This window comes from Oncorhynchus mykiss, chromosome 25 (genome assembly GCF_057628025.1).
Source record: "Oncorhynchus mykiss isolate SJ-2025 chromosome 25, ASM5762802v1, whole genome shotgun sequence".
Lineage (NCBI taxonomy): Eukaryota > Metazoa > Chordata > Actinopteri > Salmoniformes > Salmonidae > Oncorhynchus > Oncorhynchus mykiss.
In genome coordinates this window covers 13,931,890-13,954,156 of record NC_143046.1, presented here as the reverse complement: position 1 = coordinate 13,954,156, position 22,267 = coordinate 13,931,890, and the positions used below count along the sequence as shown (strand labels likewise).

Sequence of the window (22,267 nt, the reverse complement as noted above, 5' to 3'; positions counted from 1 at the left end):
ATCAGTCTGTGCTAGGGGAGTTTAGAGTTTAGCATTAGTCTCTGCTAGGAGGCAGTTTAGAGTTTAGCATTAGTGTCTGCTAGGAGGGAGTTTAGAGTTTAGCATTAGTGTCTGCCAGGGGAGTTTAGAGTTTAGCATTAGTGTCTGCTAGGGGGGAGTTTAGAGTTTAGCATCAGTCTGTGCCAGGGGAGTTTAGAGTTTAGCATTAGTCTCTGCTAGGAGGCAGTTTAGAGTTTAGCATTAGTGTCTGCTAGGAGGGAGTTTAGAGTTTAGCATTAGTGTCTGCTAGGGAAGTTTAGAGTTTAGCTTGTGAAATGCCAAACTAAAGGAAACACTTGAGTAAATGAGGCATACAAGCACACTCTAAGGCCTAAAGTATGTGGACAGCTACTTGTCGAACATCTCATTCCAAAATCATGGGGATTAATATTGAGTGTTTTCCACCCTTTGCTGCTACAACAGCCTCCACTCTTCTGGGAAATCTTACCACTAGATGTTGGAACATTGCTGGGGGAACATGCTTCCATTCAGCCACAAGAGCATTAGTGAGGTCAGGCACTGATATTGGGCGATTAGGCCTGGCTAGCAATCGGCGATCCAATTCATCCCAAAGGTGTTTGGTGGGGTTGAGGTCAGGGCACTGTGCGGGGCTGTCAAGTTCTTCCACACCAATCTCAACAAACTATTTCAGTATGGATCTTGCTTTGTGCATGGGGGCATTGTCATGCTGAAATAGGAAAGGGCCTTCCCCAAACTGTTGCAACAAAGTTGGAAGCGCAAAATCGTCTAGAATGGAACTAAGGGACCCAGCCCAAACTATGAAAAACAGCCCCAGACCATTATTCCTCCTCCACCAAACTGAGTTGGTACTATTCGGCGGTCCCGTTCTTGGAGTTTGTGTGGCCTACCACTTAGCGGCTGAGCCATTGTTACTCCTAAACGTTTCCTCTTCAAAATAACAGTTGACCGGGGCAGCTCTAGCAGGGCAGAAATTTGACAAACTGACCTGTTGTAAAGCTGGCATCCTATGACGATGCCACATTAAAAATCACTAAGCTTTTCAGTGCGGGCCATTGTTTGTCTATGACGATTGCATGGTTATGTGGTTGATTTTATACAGCTGTCAGCAATGGGTATGGCTGAAATAGTTGAATCCACTCATCTGAAGGAGTTGTCCACGTACTTTTGGCCATGTAGTGTATATTGAAAGCAGGTGCTTCCATACAGGTATGGTTCTGAGTTAATTAAGAATCAAACATTCCATTATACTTATGGTCACATATAAAATGCCCAGTTGCCCATGGCTAGAAGAAAACATTACAGTGACTTTGAAAGAGGGGTTGCAAAGTAGCATAGGAGGTTTAAAGTGTGTGTGTTTCTACATCAGTCACCAGATCTCAACCCAACTGAACACTTATGGGAGATTCTGGAGTGGCTCCTGAGACAGTGTTTCTCATTGGAGAATGGTGTCGCATCCCTCCAATAGAGTTCCAGACTCTTGTAGAATCTATGCCAAGGTGCATTTAAACCTCTTCTGGCTCGTAGTGGCCCAGCACCCTATTAGGACACTTTATGTTGGTGTTTTGTTTATGTTGGCAGCTACCTGTATGCGTTGTATTTTATACATCTCAGGCCAGTAGTAAAAGCTTTGTCATGGGTAATGCAATTCAGTGTTCCCGTTTCCAAGCCAGAGAACACGGTATTTATTTGCTGTTTCATCTGGTTAAATATGGCCACTGGACACATTCCAGTGAATATCTAACATTCACAAAGAATCATCTGGCAGAGAATAGGAAAATAATGACCCCAAAATAGACTAAAAGAATGGAAAATGTAAATAGACAAATACAAACTTTGTTCAGATCTATTTTCAGTTGTTTTCTAGGTTGTTTTGATGATGTTCACGTGTCAGAGCCTCAAACCATTCCACATTTGAATGGCTCTGTACAGTATATATGACAACACTGATTTCCTGTCCACACTGCAAAGAGTGACAAAGGTTACATTTACATAGTGACACATAAGAGGAGAGAGAAAGTCAGAGACAGAAAAGACACCAGAGATAGACACAGCTAAAAATCAAAGTTGACAAAGTGCATTACTTATACTGTGGCAGACCAGAGGGTTTGATCAAGACGTTTACACTGAACAGACACCGCAACTTGGGTACGGCACCCACCACCATCTGGCAGCTCCCTTGTGGTGTAACGATGTTGGCCTGCCCTGTCGGATACAGCTTTGTGTCGCCGTGGACACAGGAGATCGACATCTCTGGGCCAGCAGGCGTGTGTTTACAAGCGTATCCATACTCCCAACTCCCAACTGAGATTTTTCTTTTTTTGGGGGGGGGGATGATAAATGTGGGTAAATTAACGTGAGATCGACAGTTATTTGCTTGACATTCATTGGCTGACAAAATGTTGTGACCGCCACAGCCCTACCTCTCCATAGCCTTGGTTGGTTTCTTCTCCATAGCCTTGGTTTCGGCCACCAACAGAGGGTAGATGCGGCCGTGCAGAGGCGCAGACCCTGCAAGCAGTTTAATGGCACAGTCCCAGGTGTAACGAGGAGGTAGACAAGCGGAGCGAGTCTTGTAAAAAACCTCCCGAAGATCTTGGTATACCTCCGGGATGTTGCGCTGAAGGGCAACCACAGGACTCTCAACAGAGGTAGAACCACAAGGAAAGGGTAAGCAGGTCTTCTGGCATTCGGGTGCCCAGTCAGTGATTTTCATCATCAGCCGTGAGATGGTGGGGTTATGACATTGAAGCCATGGGAGACTGAGGATGATCTTATGTACAGGTGCACTGATAATGAGGAAGGGAAGGTTTTCTTGATGTATGGATCCCACAGTGAGTGTGAGTGGTGCTGTGATGTGTGTGATTGTCCCGGATCTTAGTGGTTTACTATCCAGTGCTTGAACCGGACATGGAGTGAAGACCGGGTATGAGGGGATGCTAACCTCTGTGGGATATGTCGGATGGTAGCGTCCCACCTGGCCAACATCCAGTGAAAATGAAGAGCGCCAAATTCAAATAAATTGCTATAAAAATCTAACTTTGATGAAATCACACATTCAATATATCAAATTAAAGCTACACTTGTTGTGAATCCAGCCAACATGTCAGATTTCAAAAATGCTTTACGGCGAAAGCAAACAATGCTATTATCTGAGGATAGCACCCCAGTAAACAAAGAGAGAAAAGCGTATTTCAACCCTGCAGGCGCGACACAAAACTCAGGAATAAAAATATAATTCATGCCTTACCATTGACGAGCTTCTTCTGTTGGCACTCCAATATGTCCCATGAACATCACAAATGGTCCTTTTGTTTAATTCATTCCGTCGATATATATCCAAAATGTCCATTTATTTGGCACGTTTGATCCAGGAAAAAAACGGTTCCAACGTGACTACAAAATATCTCAAAAGTTACCTGTAAGCATTGTCCAAACTACTTTTGTAATACAACTTTAGGTACCTTTTAACGTAAATAATTGATCAAATTGAAGCCGGGATAAACAGCGTTCAATACAGGATGATAACAAAGTGTTGCGAGCGTTTCTGGTCACGCGCCTCTATCTAACAGTACACTTCGAGTTACCGTCGTTCTGGATGGCCGTACTTCTTCATCACACAAAGGAAAAACCTCAACCAATTTCTAAAGACTGACATCCAGTGGAAGCGATGGGAACTGCAAGCCCCTGGAATTCTAGATTCCCAATGAAAACCCATTGAAAAGAGTGACCTAAAAAAAAACATTTCCTGGATGGTTTGTCCTCGGGGTTTCGCCTGCCAAATAAGTTCTGTTATACTCACAGACATGATTCAAACAGTTTTAGAAGCTTCAGAGTGTTTTCTATCCAAAAGTACTAATGATATGCATATCCTGGCTTCTGAGCCAGAGTAGCAGGCCGTTTACTTTGGACACGATTTAAAAAAAACTTTGGACATGAAAATACTGCCTCCTATCCCAAATAAGTTTTAAAGGAGAAGATGAAGGCCTGGTCAATACATTTCCCCACGGCACCAGAGTCCACTAGAGCTGTGGACACAAAACATGAATGACAGCCAGCCAGTGAAATTGTTACTAGGAAATTTTTCCAACTTAATTGAGGAAAATAAGAACAATCCAAAATGTATTTTTGATACTGTCGCATACTAACTAAAAAGCAGCATTCCCCAAGAGAGGATGGCTTTCACTTCAGCAGCAATAAATTCATTAACTTCTTTGAGGAAAATATCATGATCGTTAGAAAAAAAATAACGGACTCCTCTTTAAATCTGCGTATTCCTCCAAAGCTCAGTTGTCCTGAGTCTGCACAACTTTGCCAGGACCTAGGATCAAGAGAGACACTCAAGTATTTTAGTACTATATCTCTTGACACAATGATGAAAATAATCATGGCCTCTAAACCTTCAAGCTGCATACTGGACCATATTCCAACTAAACTACTGAAAGAGCTGCTTCCTGTGCTTGGCCCTCCTATGTTGAACATAATAAACGGCTCTCTATCCACCGGATGTGTACCAAACTCACTAAAAGTGGCAGCAATGAAGTCTGTCTTGGAAAAGCCAAACCTTGACCCAGCAACTCACTGACTTCCTGAAGACAAACAATGTAAACTAAATGCTTCAGTCTGGTTTTAGACCCCATCATAGCACTGAGACGGCACTTGTGAAGGTGGTAAATTACCTTTTAATGGCATCAGACCAAGGCTCTGCATCTGTCCTCGTGTTCCTAGACCTTAGTGCTGCTTTTGATACCATCGATCACCACATTCTTTTGGAGCGATTGGAAACCCAAATTGTTCTACACAGACAAGTTCTGGCCTGGATTAGATCTTATCTGTCGGAAAGATATCAGTTTGTCTCTGTGAATGGTTTGTCCTCTGACAAATCAACTGTAAATTTCGGTGTTCCTCAAGGTTCTGTTTCAGGACCACTATTGTTTTCACTATATATTTTACCTCAAGGGGATGTCATTCGAAAACATAATGTTAACTTTCACCGCTATGCGGATGACACACAGCTGTACATTTCGATAAAACATGGTGAAGCCCCAAAATTGCCCTCGCTAGAAGCTTGTGTTTCAGACATAAGGAAGTGGATGGCTGCAAACTTTCTACTTTTAAACTCGGACAAAACAGAGATGCTTGTTCTAGGTCCCAAGAAAAAAAGAGATCTTCTGTTGAATCTGACAATTAATCTTAATGGTTGTACAGTCGTCTCAAATAAAACTGTGAAGGACCTCGGCGTTACTCTGGACCCTGATCTCCCTTTTGACAAACATATCAAGACTGTTTCAAGGACAGCTTTTTTCCATCTACGTAACATTGCAAAATTCAGAAAATGTCTGTCCAAAAATGATGCAGAAAAATGAATCCATGATTTTGTTACTTCTAGGTTAGACTACTGCAATGCTCTACTTTCTGGCTGCCTGGAAAACGCACTAAATAAACTTCAGTTAGGACTAAATACGGCTACTAGAATCCTGACTAGAACCAAAACATTTGATCATATTACTCCAGTGCTAGCCTCCCTACACTGGCTTCCTGTTAAAGCAGGAGCTGATTTTAAGGTTTTACTGCTAACCTACAAAGCATTACGTGGGCTTTCTCCTACCTATCTTTCCGATTTGGTCCTGCCGTACATATCTACACGTACGCTACGGTCACAAGACGCATGCCTCCTAATTGTCTGTAGAATTTCTAAGCAAACAGCTGGAGGCAGGGCTGTCTCCTCTAGAACTCCATTTTTATGGAATGGTCTGCCTTCCCATGTGAGAGACGCAGACTCGGTCTCAAACTTTAAGTCTTTACTGAAGACTCATCTCTTCAGTAGGTCATATGATTGAGTCTAGTCTGGCCCAGGAGTGTGAAGGTGAACGGAAAGGCTCTGGAGCATCGAACCGCCCTTGCTGTCTCTGCCTGGCAGGTTCCCTTCTCTCCACTGGGATTATCTGCCTCTAACCCTATTATAGGGGCTGAGTCAGTGGTTTACTTGTGCTCTTCCATGCCGTCCCTAGGAGGGGTGCGTCACTTGAGTGGGTTGAGTCACTGACGTGATCTTCCTGTCTGGGTTGGCACCCCCCCTTGGGTTGTGCCGTGGTGGAGATCTTTGTGGGCTATACTTGGCCTTGTCTCAGGATGGTAAGTTGGTGGTTGAAGATATCCCTCTAGTGGTGTGGGGGCTGTGCTTTGGCAAAGTGGGTGGGGTTATATCCTGCCTGTTTGGCCCTGTCCGGGGGTATCTTCGGATGGGGCCACAGTGTCTCCAGACCCCTCCTGTCTCAGCCTCCAGTATTTATGCTGCAGTAGTTTATGTGTCTGGGGGCTAGGCTCAGTCTGATATATCTGAAGTACTTCTCCTGTCTTATCCGGTGTCCTGTGTGAATTTCAGTATGCTCTCTTTAATTCTTTCTTTCTCTCTTTCGTTCTTTCTTTCTCTCGGGGACCTGAGCCCTAGGACCATGCCTCAGGACTACCTGGCGTGATGACTCATTGCTGTCCCCAGTCTACCTGGCCGTGCTGCTGCTCCAGTTTCAACTGTTCTGCTTGCGGCTATTGAACCCTGACTTGTTCACCGGATGTTGCTACCTGTCCCAGACCTGCTGTTTTCAACTCTCTAGAGACAGCAGGAGCGGTAGAGATACTCTTAATGATTGGCTATGAAAAGCCAACTGACATTTACTCCGGAGGTGCTGACTTGTTGCACCCTCGACAACTACTGTGATTATTATTATTTGACCATGCTGGTCATTTATGAACATTTGAACATCTTGGCCATGTTCTGTTATAATCTTCACCCGGCACAGCCAGAAGAGGACTGTCCATCCCTCATAGCCTGGTTCCTCTCTAGGTTTCTATCCAAAAAAACTCAGTTTTTTGGGCACGTTATGTTCAGAAATCCACAGAAAGAGTGGTCACGACAACACAGACAAATTCCAAATAGTATCCGTAATGTCCACAGAAACATGTCAAAATATTTTTTTAAATCAATCCTCAGGTTGTTTTTAAAATATATAATCGATAATATATCAACCGCAACTGTCTTTTTCAGTAGGAGAGGGAAAGGCAATGGCTGCCCAAACTCTGTTGCGCATACAAAACGCTGAGTGTTTTCTATCCAATACTAATAATAATATGCATATATTAGCAACTGAGACTGAGGGGCTGGCCATTTACTTTGGGCAACTTATTCATCCAAGCTACTCAATACTGCCCCCCAGCCAAAAGAAGTTAACAAGTCACATAATAGGTTGCATAATAGGTTGACTACTTTATCTCTGTACCCCACACATGCAATTATCTGTAAGGTCTCTCAGTTGAGCAGTGAATTTCAAACACAGATTCAACCACAAAGGTCAGGGAGGTTTTCTAATGCCTCGATAAGTAGATGTAGATGTGTCAACAACAAAAAAACAACAGACATTGAATATCCGTTTGAGTATGGTGAAGTTATTAATTCCACTTTGGATGGTGTATCAATACACCCAATCGCTATGAAAATACAGACGTCCTTCCTAACTTAGTTGCCGGAGAGTAAGGAAACAGCTCAGGGATTTCACCACGAGGCTAATGGTGACTTTAAAACAGTTACAGAGTTTAGTGGCTGTGATAGGAGAAAACCGAGGATAGGTCAACAATGTTGTAGTTAGTCCACAATACTAACCTAATTGACAGAGTGAAAAGAAGGAAGCTTGTACAGAAATAAAATATTCCAAAACATGCATCCTGTTTACAACAAGGCACTAAAGTAATACTGCAACAAATGTGTCAAAGAAATTAACTTTTTGTCCTGAAAACAAACTGTTCATTTCAATACAACACATTAATGAGCACCACTCTCCATATTTTCAAGCACAGGAGGTTGGTGGCACCTTAATCGGGGAGGACGGGCTCATGGTAATGGCTGGAGCGGAACAGGGGGAATAGTATCAAACGATGCAAACACATGATTTCCATGTGTTTGATGCCATTCCATTCACTGCTCAATTGAGGGATACTATTCCCCCTGTTTGATGCGATTCCATTCGCTCCGTTCCAGCGGATGAGCCATACTTCCTTAAGCAGCCTCAACTGTTTTCTAGCATAGTGGTGGCTGAATCATGTTATGGGTATGCTTGTAATCACTAGGGACTTGTGAGTTTTCACAATAAAAAAGAAACAGAATGGAAGTAAGCACAGGCAAACCTGATTAAGATTGCTTTCTACCAGAAACTAGGAGATTATTTCACCTTTCAGCATGACAATAACCTAAAACACAAGGTCAAATCTACACTGGAGTTGCTTACCAAGAAGACAGTGAATATTCCTGAGTGGTGAAGTTACAGTTTTGACTTAAATCTACTTGATAATCCATGGCAAGAACTGAAAATGGATGTGTATCAATGATCAACAAACAATTTAACAGAGTTGAGAAGACTAATGGGCAAATGTCGAACAATCCATGTCTGAAAAGCTCTTAGAGACTTCTAGAAAGACTCACAGCTAAACATTTCCGGTCACAACTTGTAGAGTTGTTTACGTGCTGCTGTGCGGTTTGTAACCTTAATTTGCTACCTGCCAACTTTACGGTTTTTACTTTTTAATTACCATTTTATATTTACATTTTTTCCCAAGCTCAACTTTTTTCATTCAACTTTTTCACCCCGGATGCTTTATTTGGATGTGATTCGTCAGGACCTCCAACAGCTGAAGCTAAGTAGTAACATTAACATTATGCCTTCTAATTGCAGTCGCTGTACTCATAATATACAGGAGAACGATCGCCTTATGACAAGGATAGCCGTGCTGCATGCCCAGCTTCAGACGCAATCGTTAGGCATGGGTAATTTAAGTGTAGGAAAGGATGAAACTGCGTCTGTGCCACCAATAAGTACAGATACTAGTATTAATACCCTCACACAGTCCCCGCAGCCGGACAATTTTCTCATGGCTTCTGGAAGGAAATGCTGTAGGAACGCTCAACCGGTGTCGCTCATTCAGCTGACAGAAACGTTCAAATGGTTCTCCCCCTTAAGCAACGGGTTGAAGTCATAGGCCGAGCCTTCTCTGGTGTCTCCTCCTCCCGTTACGGGGTCTGAGACGCCGAAGCCTCCCACCATTAGCTCTGACAAATTGAAAACCCTAGTCATTGGTGACTCCATTAGACTTATAATGTATCATCCAGCGATCATACACTGTTTACCAGGGGGCAGGGCTACCGGCGTTAAGGCTAATCTGAAGATGGTGCTGGCTAAGACTAAAACTGGCGAGTGTAAAGAGTATAGGGATATTGATATCCACGTCAGCACCAACGATGGTAGGATGAAACAGTAAGAGGTCACCAAGCACAACATAGCTTCTGCGTGTAAATCAGCTAGAAAGATGTGTTGGCATCGAGTATTTGTCTCTGTCCCCCTCCCAGTTAGGGGGAGTGATGAGCTCTACAGCAGAGTCTCACAACTCAATCGCTGGTTGAAAACTGTTTTCTGCCCCTCCCAAAAGATAGAATTTGTAGATAATTGGCCCTCTTTCTGGGACTCACCCACAAACAAGACCAAGCCTGGCCTGCTAAGGAATGACGGACTCCATCCTAGCTGGAGGGGTGCTCTCATCTTATCTACGAACATAGACAAGGCTCTAACTCCCCTTGCTCCACAATGTGATAGGGTGCAGGCCAAGCAGCAGCCTCTTTGCCCAATCAATGTAGTCAACTCAGCTTTCCCCATTGAGACCGTATCTGTGCCTCAATCTAGGTTGGGCAAAACTAAACATGGCGGTGTTTCCCTTAGCAATCTCACTGGAATAAAGACCTCCATTCCTGTCATTATTGAAAGAGATTGTGATATCTCACATCTCAAAATAGGGCTACTTAATGTTAGATCCCTCACTTCCAAGGCAGTTATAGTCAATGAACTAATCACTGATTATAATCTTTATGTGATTGTCCTGACTGAAACATGGCTTAAGCCTGATGAATTTACTGTGTTAAATGAGGCCTCTCCTCCTGGTTACACTAGTGACCAAATCCCCTGCGCATCCTGCAAAGGTGGAGGTGTTGCTAACATTTACGTTAGCAAATTTAAATTTACACAAAAAAACGACTGCGTTTTTGTCTTTTGACCTTCTGGTCATGAAATCTAGGCAGCCTACTCAATCACTTTTTATAGCTACTGTTTACAGGCCTCCTGGGCCGCATGCGGCGTCCCTCACTGAGTTCCCTGAATTCCTATCAGATCTTGCAGTCATGGCAGATAACATTCAGACTTCGGAGCCATCATCGACTCCGTGGGTTTTGGACCTACTCACTGCCACAGTCATACTCTGGACCTAGTTTTGTCCTGTGGAATAAATGTTGCAGATCTTAATGTTTTTCCTCATAATCCTCAATTATCGGACCATCATTTTATTACGTTTGCAATCGCAACAAATAATCTGCTCAGATCCAAACCAAGGATCATCAAAAGCTATGCTAGAAAAATAACCCAAAGATTCCTAGATGCACTTCCAGACTCCTTCCACCTACCCAAGGACATCAGAGTACAAAAATCAGTTAACCACCTAACTCAATTTAACCTTGCGTAATACCCTAGATGCAGTCGCACCCCTAAAAACAAAAAACATTTGTCATAAGAAACTAGCTCCCTGGTACACAGAAAATACCCGAGCCCTGACTCAAGCTTCCAGAAAATTGGAATGGAAATGGCGCTACACCAAACTGGAAGTCTTCCGACTATCTTGGAAAGACAGTACCGTGCAGTATCGAAGAGCTCTCACTGTTGCTCGATCATCCTATTTATCCAACTTAATTAAGGAAAATAAGAACAATCAAAAATGTATATTTGATACTGTCGCAAAGCTAACTAAAAAGCAGCATTCCCCAAGAGAGGATGGCTTTCACTTCAGCAGTGATAAATTCATGAGCTTTGATGAAAATATTTAAAAAAACTATCGGCCTATATCGAATCTTCCATTCCTCTCAAAACTTTTAGAAAAAGCTTTTGATGCAGAAACTCACTGCCTTCCTGAAGACAATCAATGTATACAAAACACTTCCATCTGGTTTAAAACCCAATCATAGCACTAAGACTGCACTTGTGAAAGTGGAAAACGACCTTTTAACTTGCTATGGCTGGGGGCAGTATTGAGTAGCTTGGAGGAATAAGGTGCCCAGAGTTAACTGTCTGTACTCAGGCCCAGTTGCTAATATATGCATATTATTAGCACATTTGGATAGAAAACACACTGAAGTTTCAAAAACTTTTTGAATGACGTCTGTGAGTATAACAGAACTCATATGGCAGGCAAAAACCTGTCATATTGCACTTCCTAAGGCTTCCACTAGATGTCAACAGTCTTTAGAACCTTGTTTGATGCTTCTACTGTGAGATGGGGGCGAATGAGAGGGGAATGAGTTAGAGGTCTGCCAGAGAGGCATGAGCTGACCATGCGCGGTCACGTGAAAGTTAGCTTGCGTTCCATTGCAATTCTACAAACAAAGGAATTCTCCGGTTGGAACATTATTGAAGATTTATGTTAAAAACATCCTAAAGATTGATTCTATACATCGTTTGACATGTTTCTATGGACTGTAATGGAGCTTTTTGACTTTTCGTCTGCACCTAGTGATCGCGTGTCATGAATTTGGATTACTGGGCTAAACGTGCGAACAAAAAGGAGGTATTTGGACATACATTATGGACTTTATCGAACAAATCAAACATTTATTGTGGAACTGGGATTCCTGGGAGTGGAATTATAAGATCGTCAAAGGTAAGTGAATATATATAATGCTATTTCTGACTTCTGTTGACTACACAACATGGTGGATATCTTTTTGGGTTGTTTTGGTCTCTGAGCACTGTACTCAGATTTTTGCATGGTGTGCTTTTTCGGTAAAGCTTTTTTGAAATCTGACACAGCAAATGCATTAAGGAGAAGTGTATCTATAATTCCATGCTTAATAGTTCTATCTTCTATCAATGTTTATTATGAGTATTTCTGTAAATTGATGTGGCTCTCTGCAAAATCACCCGGATGTTTTGGAACTACTGAACATAACACGCCAATGTATACTGAGATTTTTTTATATAAATATGAACTTTATCGAACAAAGCATACATGTATTGTGTAACATGAAGTCCTATGAGTGTCATCCGATGAAGATCATCAAAGGTTAGTGATTCATTTAGCTCTATTTCTGCTTTTTGTGACTCTTCTCTTTGGCTGGAAAAATGGCTGTGTTTTCCCGTGACTAGGCACTCACCTAACATAATCGTTTGGTTTGCTTTCTTTGTAAAGCCTTTTTGAAATCGGAAACTGTGGTGGGATTAACAATCAATCAATCAATCAAATTTATTTTATATAGCCCTTCGTACATCAGCTGATATCTCAAAGTGCTGTACAGAAACCCAGCCTAAAACCCCAAACAGCAAGCAATGCAGGTGAAGAAGCACGGTGGCTAGGAAAAACTCCCTAGAAAGGCCAAAACCTAGGAAGAAACCTAGAGAGGAACCAGGCTATGTGGGGTGGCCAGTCCTCTTCTGGCTGTGCCGGGTGGAGATTATAACAAAACATGGTCAAGATGTTCAAATGTTCATAAATGACCAGCATGGTCGAATAATAATAAGGCAGAATAGTTGAAACTGGAGCAGCAGCACAGTCAGGTGGACTGGGGACAGCAAGGAGTCATCATGTCAGGTATTCCTGGGGCATGGTCCTAGGGCTCAGGTCCTCCGAGAGAGAGAAAGAAAGAGAGAATTAGAGAGAGCATATGTGGGATGGCCAGTCCTCTTCTGGCTGTGCCGGGTGGAGATTATAACAGAACATGGCCAAGATGTTCAAATGTTCATAAATGATCAGCATGTTCGAATAATAATAAGGCAGAACAGTTGAAACTGGAGCAGCAGCACAGCCAGGTGGACTGGGGACAGCAAGGAGTCATCATGTCAGGTAGTCCTGGGGCATGGTCCTAGGGCTCAGGTCCTCCGAGAGATAGAAAGAGAGAAGGAGAGAATTAGAGAACGCACACTTAGATTCACACAGGACACCGAATAGGACAGGAGAAGTACTCCAGATATAACAAACTGACCCTAGCCCCCCGACACATAAACTACTGCAGCATAAATACTGGAGGCTGAGACAACAAGACAACAAGTGTATCTTTAAAATTGTGTAAAATACTTGTATGTTTGAGGAATTTTAATTATGGAATTTCTGTTGTTTTGAATTTGGCACCCTGCACTTTCACTGGCTGTTGTCATATCTATCCCGTTAGCGGGATCTCAGCCCAAAGATGTTTAAATGGCATCAGACCGAGGCTCTGCATCTGTCCTCGTGCTCCTAGACCTTAATGTCTGCATTTGATACCATCGACCACCACATGCTTTTGGAGAGATTGGAAACCCAAATTGGTCTACATGGACAAGTTCTGGCTCTTATCTGTCTGAAAGATATGTTTGTCTCTGTAGATGGTTTGTCCTCTGACAAATCAACTGTACATTTTGGAGTTCTTCAAGGCTCCGTTTTAGGACCACTATTGTTTTCACTATGTATTTTACCTCGTGGTGATGTCATTTTGAAACATAATGTTAACTTTCACTGCTATGCGGATGACACACAACTGTACATTTCGATAAAACATGGTGAAGCCCCAAAATTGCCCTCCCTGGAAGCCTGTGTTTCAGACATAAGGAGGTGGATGGTGGTACATTTTCTACTTTTAAATTTGGACAAAACTGAGATGCTAGTTCTAGGTCCCATGAAACAAAGAGATCTTCTCTTCTCTCTGACAATTAATCTTGATGGCATCTGAGCTGCCACAAACTTAGACTATTGAAACATCATCCTGAGATGTTTTGAAACATGACATGGTGTCTTCTAACTCTACTTAATCAAGAGTTGTGCAACACCATGCCAGGGACAGGGAGCACTAAGAGAAGGGTGTTTCGAGTTTCCAATTCCTGTAAGTGAGATTCACTTCTCTTGTTGTTTTTTCCATTCTCTCATTGTTTATTCCCTTCTCTTATTGTTTATTCCCTTCTCTTATTGTTTTTTCCATTCTCTCATTGTTTATTCCCTTCTCTTATTGTTTATTCCCTTCTCTTGTTGTTTATTCCCTTCTCTTGTTGTTTATTCCCTTATCTTGTTGTTTATTCCCTTCTCTTGTTGTTTATTCCCTTCTCTTGTTGGTTATTCCCTTCTCTTGTTGTTTATTCCCTTCTCTTGTTGTTTATTCCCTTCTCTTGTTGTTTATTCCCTTCTCTTGTTGTTTATTCCCTTCTCTTGTTGTTTATTCCCTTTTCTTATTGTTTATTCCCTTCTCTTGTTGTTTATTCCCTTCTCTTGTTGTTTATTCCCTTTTCTTATTGTTTATTCCCTTCTCTTGTTGTTTATTCCCTTCTCTTGTTGTTTATTCCCTTCTCTTGTTGTTTATTCCCTTTTATTATTGTTTATTCCCTTCTCTTGTTGTTTATTCCCTTCTCTTGTTGTTTATTCCCTTTTCTTATTGTTTATTCCCTTCTCTTGTTGTTTATTCCCTTCTCTTGTTGTTTATTCCCTTATCTTGTTGTTTATTCCCTTCTCTTGTTGTTTATTCCCTTCTCTTGTTGTTTATTCCCTTCTCTTGTTGTTTATTCCATTTTCTTATTGTTTATTCCCTTTTATTATTGTTTATTCCCTTTTATTATTGTTTATTCCCTTCTCTTGTTGGTTATTCCCTTCTCTTGTTGTTTATTCCATTTTCTTATTGTTTATTCCCTTTTATTATTGTTTATTCCCTTTTATTATTGTTTATTCCCTTCTCTTGTTGGTTATTCCATTTTCTTGTCGGTTATTCCCTTCTCTTATTGTTTATTACCTTTTCTTATTGTTTATTCCCTTTTATCATTGTTTATTCCCTTCTCTTATTGTTTATTCCCCTTTCTTACTGTTTATTCCCTTCTCTTGATGTTTATTCCCTTCTCTTGTTGTTTATTTCCTTCTCTTATTGTTTATTCCCTTCTCTTGTTGTTTATTTCCTTCTCTTATTGTTTATTCCCTTCTCTTGTTGTTTATTCCCTTCTCTTGTTGTTTATTTCCTTCTCTTATTGTTTATTCCCTTCTCTTATACCATCGATCACCACAAAATTAATCCATGCTTTTGTCACTTCTAGATTAAACTATTGCAATGCTCTACTTTCCGGCTACCCGGATGAAGCACTAAATTAAAAACAGTTAGTGCTAAATACGGCTGCTAGATTCTTGTCTAGAACCCAAAAATGTGATCATATTTCTCCAGAGCTAGCCTCTCTACAATGGCTTCCTGTTAAGAAGGCTAGGGCTGATTTAAAGGTTTTACTGCTAAACTACAAAGCATTATATGGGCTTGCTTCTACCTATTTTTCCGATTTGGTCCTGCCGTACATACCCACATGTATGCTACGGTCACAAGATGCAGGCCTCTTTACTGTCCCTAGAATTTCTTAGAAAAACACCTTGAGGCAGGGCTTCTCCTATAGAGCAACATTTTTATGGAATGGTCTGCCTACACATGTGAGAGACACAGACTCTTTATTGAAGACTCATCTCTTAACATAAGTAGGTCCTATGATTGAATGTAGTCTGGCCCAGGGGTGTGAAGGCGAACAGAAAGGCACTTGAGCAACGAACCGCCCTTGCTGTCTCTGACTGGTCGGTTCCCCTCTCTCCACTGGAATTCTCTGCCTCAAACCCTATTACAGAGGCTGAGTCACTGGCTTACTGGTCCTTTCCATGCTTTCCCTAGGAGGGGTGCGCCAATTGAGTGGGTTGAGTCACTGACGTGTTCTTCCTGTCCGGTTTGGCTCACCCCCTCGGGTTCGTGCCGTGGGGGAGATCTTTATGGGCTATACTCGGCCTTGTCTCAGGATAGTAAGTTGGTGGTTGAAGATATCCCTCTGGTGGTGTGGGGGCTGTGCTTTGCCAAGTGGGTGGGGCTATATCCTGCCTGTTTGGCCCTGTCCGGGGACATCGTCGGACGGGGCCACAGTGTCTCCCGACCCCTCCTGTTTCAGCCTCCAGTATTTTTTCCGCAAAGGTTTATGTGTCGGGGGGGCTAGGGTCAGTCTGTTATATCTGAAGTATTTCTCCTGTCTTATCCGGCGTCCTCTGTGAATTTAAGTATGCTCTCTCTCTTTCTCTCTTTCTCTTTCTCTCAGAGGACCTAGCCACAGTGCTTCTACACCTGCATTGCTTGCTGTTTGGTGTTTTATGCTGGGTTTCTGTACAGCACTTTGTGACATCAGCTAATGTAAGAAGGGCTTTATAAATACATTTGATTGATGCATTTGATTAATCACTGCCAAAGGTGCATCTAACATTCCCACTCAAGGGTGGGAATGCTTATGCAAATGAGATATTTCTGTATTTCTTTCTCAATAAATTTGCTAAAATGTCTAAAAATATGTTTTCCCTTTGTCGTTATGGGGTATTGTGTGTAGATGGTGAGATATTTGTATTTATTTAATCCATTTTGAATTCAGGCTGTAAAACAACAAAATGTGGAATAAGTCAAGGGCTATGAAAACCTTCTGAAGGCCCTATGTCAACTAACGTGTTCTAATATACAACTTTGCAAAACACAGCTCTCCTGTAATCAGTTAAAACAAACCATACAGTACTTGCAAGAACAGCAAAAAAACATGTCTCAGTCTCAAATCAGATTTCCTAAATGACATTAAAAGGAATAATCGTTGAAATACGATATTTAACAGGATTCCTGGCTGATCTAATTTTATTGAATGAAAACCCCTTTGAGGGATGTTAATGAAAATTTGTTTTGTCAGAGCATTGATTTCCTGTGGCATGACGGCGACTAGGATTGCCATGTTTGGGTAATACATTTTTCAAAGGCAGGCATGCCTATGGAAGCCCCTCAATAAAAATAATAACAACCAACACAAAAATACCAACTCCCAAAATAGAAGTCTAGGTCAGAGAATGAGACATCACTCGTTTTCTGTGGATGGAGGGATTCTCTCTCCCTTTGTTTTGTCACTCTCTTCTATGTATTCTCATGTGTTTGGGTAGCTGTGGGCTGAGGCAGGGCCAGATTTATACTATAGTATATCTCTCATGGGATAGAGAAGGACTTTCCCATACAAGCTTATGATATCACCCCTGACAGATTTATCAGTAAGGACTGCCAGGCGACAGGCTTGAAAGATATCAAGTTGTTTTTACTGCGGTCTCACCGATCTCACAGAGGCTGTTTCTTAATATGCATACTACCGTGCTCCTCACTCTCACGCTCCGAGTGCATTCTGCAATAATGTTCTCTTAACTATGTTCTTGTGAGGACGAGAGTGTGGAGAACGCATAAAACATTACATTTGATTAACTCTCGCACTCCCTTTACTGTATTACCTCACACTTCACCTCCACATTCACTGAACAGTCTTGCAGCCAGGACCATGGCAATAGAGATGAAAAACAAGACATGCACAAAGCAACCGTTTCACTTCATAACTATCAGCTAGCAATATGTAAATCGTAGTAATGTAGATAACCAGATAGTTCAACAGGCAAAAGGACCTAAAACTGATATTATGCAAGATTCTTCGTGGGTAGCTAGCTAACAATTATTTGTGGCTAGTTAACAGTAGTAGCTAGCCAGTTGGCCCTATTGACTTATTATGGGCAAGCGATCTAGAGCATGTAGGCAGGTAAACATGCCAAAATTAACACAGTATGTATTTATTAACAAATCAAGATAAAATATTGTGGTCAGGCAACATCTGAGATGTGAATAGGTGACATTTCATTCTGAAGTCAGAGTGTATTTTCTCTCGCTACTGCTCAAATAATGGCCCCCATAGGGTTCTAGAAATTCTGCATAGTGGTTGTGTCAAATGTCTTTGCATACTTTCCATTGAAGCTTGTATCAATGCATGCTTCAAAATATGTACAAACAGATTGGAGAATGCACTAACAGAACCTCTGAGCCTCAGCTGTGCTATAGGGTCCATTCTATATTATATTCTATTTGATTCTATTCTATTATATTATATTTGATTCTACTCTGTTCTATTTGATTCTACTCTGTTCTATTTGATTATTTTCTATTTGATTCTATTATATTCTATTCGATTCTACTCTGTTCTATTTGATTCTATTCTATTTGATTCTATTCTATTCTATTTGATTCTATTCCACCTCACCAGACCATTTTTAGTCAGTCATTGTAAAGTATGACTGTAAACTATGACTGAAGCAGATGTGATACCTCAACCACAGCCGCCTGCCTTGAGTTCTCTCTGAGAGGTACCAGGAAGTGTTGAATGATGACAGACAGAGCCGGCCAGAAGCCAGAGCAGCTGGGGTCACGGCTGGTAACGGTGTGGGGAAATTATATCAGCATCACAGTCCGTCACTGGCTTTTTCTAAACAGAGACATGGCTGAACCTCTATCAGAGAATATACTGAAGCATGGAGACAAGATGCTATCTCAGAGTCTGTCTTCCATGTATTAGAGCAGCTAGCATAGCCAAATTAATCAAATGGGCACTGATGTTTTAATCAACGGTGGTGATACAAGTGATATGAAGCTCAAGCTATAAAAGCCAGTGACCATAGTATGTCATCGTTTTTAACAAAGCATTTTTGTGTTGGAGGGGAGGCGGATTGTCAGTGACTTCCCCAACCATCTGCTGTAATGCTTTTGTGTGTGTGTGTGTGTGTGTGTGTGTGTGTGTGTGTGTGTGTGTGTGTGTGTGTGTGTGTGTGTGTGTGTGTGTGTGTGTGTGTGTGTGTGTGTGTGTGTGTGTGTTTGAGGTGTACTTTCTATAATCATAGTGCCAGCTACAGCCCTCCTTCTAACATCACGTCCTAGACATTCAGTCAGTTATGGACTGAACGCTAGTAGACAGTGTGACAAGTTGCCCTTGAGGATATCGCAGAGCAGCCATTCTCCCTCCCTCCCTCCCTCCACCCCACCCTGTCTAACTGTGCTAAGTGCTATTTCCAAGGAAGTTTTCATCCTATGGACGTGCTCTACCAGATGCCATCCCCTCCCCTGCCCTCTAAGGGTTAAATACCTTCCCCTCCCCTCCCCTCTAAGGGTTAAACACCTTCCCCTCCCCTCTAAAGGTTAAACACTATCCACTCCCCTGCCCTCTAAGGGTTAAACACCTTCACCTCCCCTCTAAGGGTTAAACACCTTCCCCTCCCTTGCCCTCTAGGGGTTAAAATCCCTCCCCTCCTCTGCCCTCCAAGGGTTAAATACCTTCCCCTCCCCTGTCCTCTAAGGTCCTCTCCCCTCTATTGTCCTCTAAGGGTTAAATACCTTCCCCTGCCCTGTCCTCTCCCCTACCCTGTCCTCTAAGGGTTAACTACCTTCCCCTGCCCTGTCCTCTCCCCTCCCCTGTCCTCTAAGGGTTAAATACCTTCCACTCCCCTGTCCTCTATGGGTTAAATACCTTCCCCTCCCCTGTCCTCTCCCTCCACTGTCCTCTAAGGGTTAAATACCTTCCCCTCCCCTGTCCTCTCCCCTCCCCTGTCCTCTAAGGGTTAAATACCTTCCACTCCCCTGTCCTCTATGGGTTAAATACCTTCCCCTCCCCTGTCCTCTAAGGTCCTCTCCCCTCTCTTGTCCTCTAAGGGTTAAATACCTTCCCCTGCCCTGTCCTCTCCCCTACCCTGTCCTCTAAGGGTTAAATACCTTCCCCTGCCCTGTCCTCTCCCCTCCCCTGTCCTCTAAGGGTTAAATACCTTCCACTCCCCTGTCCTCTATGGGTTAAATACCTTCCCCTCCCCTGTCCTCTCCCTCCACTGTCCTCTAAGGGTTAAATACCTTCCCCTCCCCTGTTCTCTCCCCTCCCCTGTCCTCTAAGGGTTAAATACATTCCACTCCCCTGTCCTCTATGGGTTAAATACCTTCCCCTCCCCTGTCCTCTCCCTCCACTGTCCTCTAAGGGTTAAATACCTTCCCCTCCCCTGTCCTCTCCCCTCCCCTGTCCTCTAAGGGTTAAATACCTTCCCCTCCCCTGTCCTCTCCCTCCACTGTCCTCTAAGGGTTAAATACCTTCCCCTCCCCTGTCCTCTCCCCTCCCCTGTCCTCTAAGGGTTAAATACCTTCCACTCCCCTGTCCTCTATGGGTTAAATACCTTCCCCTCCTGTCCTCTCCCTCCACTGTCCTCTAAGGGTTAAATACCTTCCCCTCCCCTGTCCTCTCCCATCCCCTGTCCTCTGAGGACAATGTTAATTACAGCTAATTATCAGTTTACTACCTGAACACAACAACAGGCATCTCAGACTCCATAAACTGGAGGCTGTCCAGCGTTGATAGTATAGGTACTGTATTGGTTAAAGTAGTGAAGATTTCATGTACAGGTAACACCAAATAAAGGAAACACCAACATGAAGTGTCTTAATAGGGTGTTGGACCTCCACGAGCCAGAACAGCTTCAATGCACCTTGGCATAGATTCTACAAGTGTCTGGAACTCTATCGGAGGGATGTGACACCATTCTTCCATGATAAAATACATAATTTGGTGTTTTGTTGAAGGTGGTAGAAAACGCTGTCTCAGACGCCACTCCAGAATCTCCCATAAGTGTTCCATTGGGTTGAGATCTGGTGACTGAGAAGGCCATGGCATATGGTTTACATCATTTTCATGCTCATCAAACCATTCAGTGACCACTCGTACCCTGTGGCTGGGGGTATTGTCATCCTATGGGGGCATAGGAATGGTAGCCTAAATAATGGCCTGCCGAGCATTTTATACATGACCCTAAGCATAATTGGATGTTAATTGCTTAATTAACTCATGAAGCACAGCTATGTGGAAGCACCTGATATCAATATATAATGTACAGTGCATTCGGAAAGTATTCAGACCCCTTCCCTGTTTACACATTTTGTTATGTTACAGCCTTATTCTAAAATTGATTAAATACATGTTTTTCCTCATCAATCTATAAACAATACCCCATAATTGCAAATGTATATACCATAACATTAGCATTCAGACCCTTTGCTTTGAGCTCAGGTGCATCCTGTTTCCGTTGATCATCCTTCAAATGTTTCTACAACTTGATTGGAGTCCACCTGTGGTAAATTCAATTGGAAAGACACACTCATGTCTGTATAAGGTCCCGTAGTTGACAGTGCATGTCAATGCAAAAGCCAAGCCATGAGAAAGAAAGGAATTGCCCGTAGAGCTCCGGGACAGGATTGTGTCGAGGCACAGACCTGGGGAAGGGTACAGAAACATTTCTACAGCATTGAAGGTCCCCCAAGAACACAGTGGCCTCCAACATTCTTGAATGGAAGAACCATCAAGATTCTCCTTAGAGCTGGCCGCCCAGCCAAACTGAGCAGGGAGGTGACCAAGAACCCGAAGGTCACTCTGACAGAGCTCCAGAGCTCCTTTGTGAAGATGGGAAAATCTTTCAGAAGGACAACCATCTCTGCAGCACTCCACCAATCAGGCCTTTATGGTAGAGTGTCCAGACGGAAGCAACTTCTCAGTGAAAGGCAAGACAGCCCGCTTGGAGTTTGCCAAAGGGCACCTAAAGGACTCTCAGACCATGAGAAACAAGATTCTCTGGTCTGATTAAACCAAGATTGAACTCTTTGGCCTGAATGCCAAGTGTCACTTCTGGAGGAAAGCTGGCAACATTCCTACGGTGAAGCATGGTGATGGCAGCGTCATGCTGTGGGGATGTTTTTCAGTGGCAGGGACTGGGAGACTAGTTAGGATTGAGGGGAAGATGAATGGAGAAAAGTACAGAGAGATCTTTGATGACAACCTTCTCCAGAACAATCAGGATTTCAGACTGGGGAGAAGGTTCACCTTCCAGCAAGACAACGACCCTACGCACACAGCCAAGACAACATTGGATCGGCGTTGGGACAAGTTTCTGAACATCCTTGAGTGACCCAGCCAGAGCCCGGACCTGAACCTGATCGAACATCTCTGGAGAGACCTGAAAATAACTGTGCAGTGACGCTCCCCATCCAACCTGACAGAGCTTGAAAGGATCTGCAGAGAAGAATGGAAGACACGTCTCGAATACAGGTGTTTCATACTTGTAGTGTTGTACCCAAGAAGATTTGAGGTTGTAATCGCTGCCAAAAGTGCTTCAACAAAAAACTGAGTAAGTTGTCTGAATACTTATGTAAATGTACTATTTTTTATTAATTTCATTATGTTTTTTTTGTTTAGAATAACATAACAAAATGTCAAGGGGTCGGAATACTTTCCAAATGCACTGTACTTTGTATGCCTATTTTACTCAATCTGTTCCATTATTTTGA

At 42.7% G+C, this 22,267-nt stretch overlaps 1 pseudogene; it reads left to right on the top strand.

The window, feature by feature from the left end:
• Positions 1-8,651: 8,651 nt before the first annotated feature.
• On the top strand, positions 8,652-17,326 carry LOC149971538 (uncharacterized; annotated as a pseudogene).
• Positions 17,327-22,267: the final 4,941 nt, after the last annotated feature.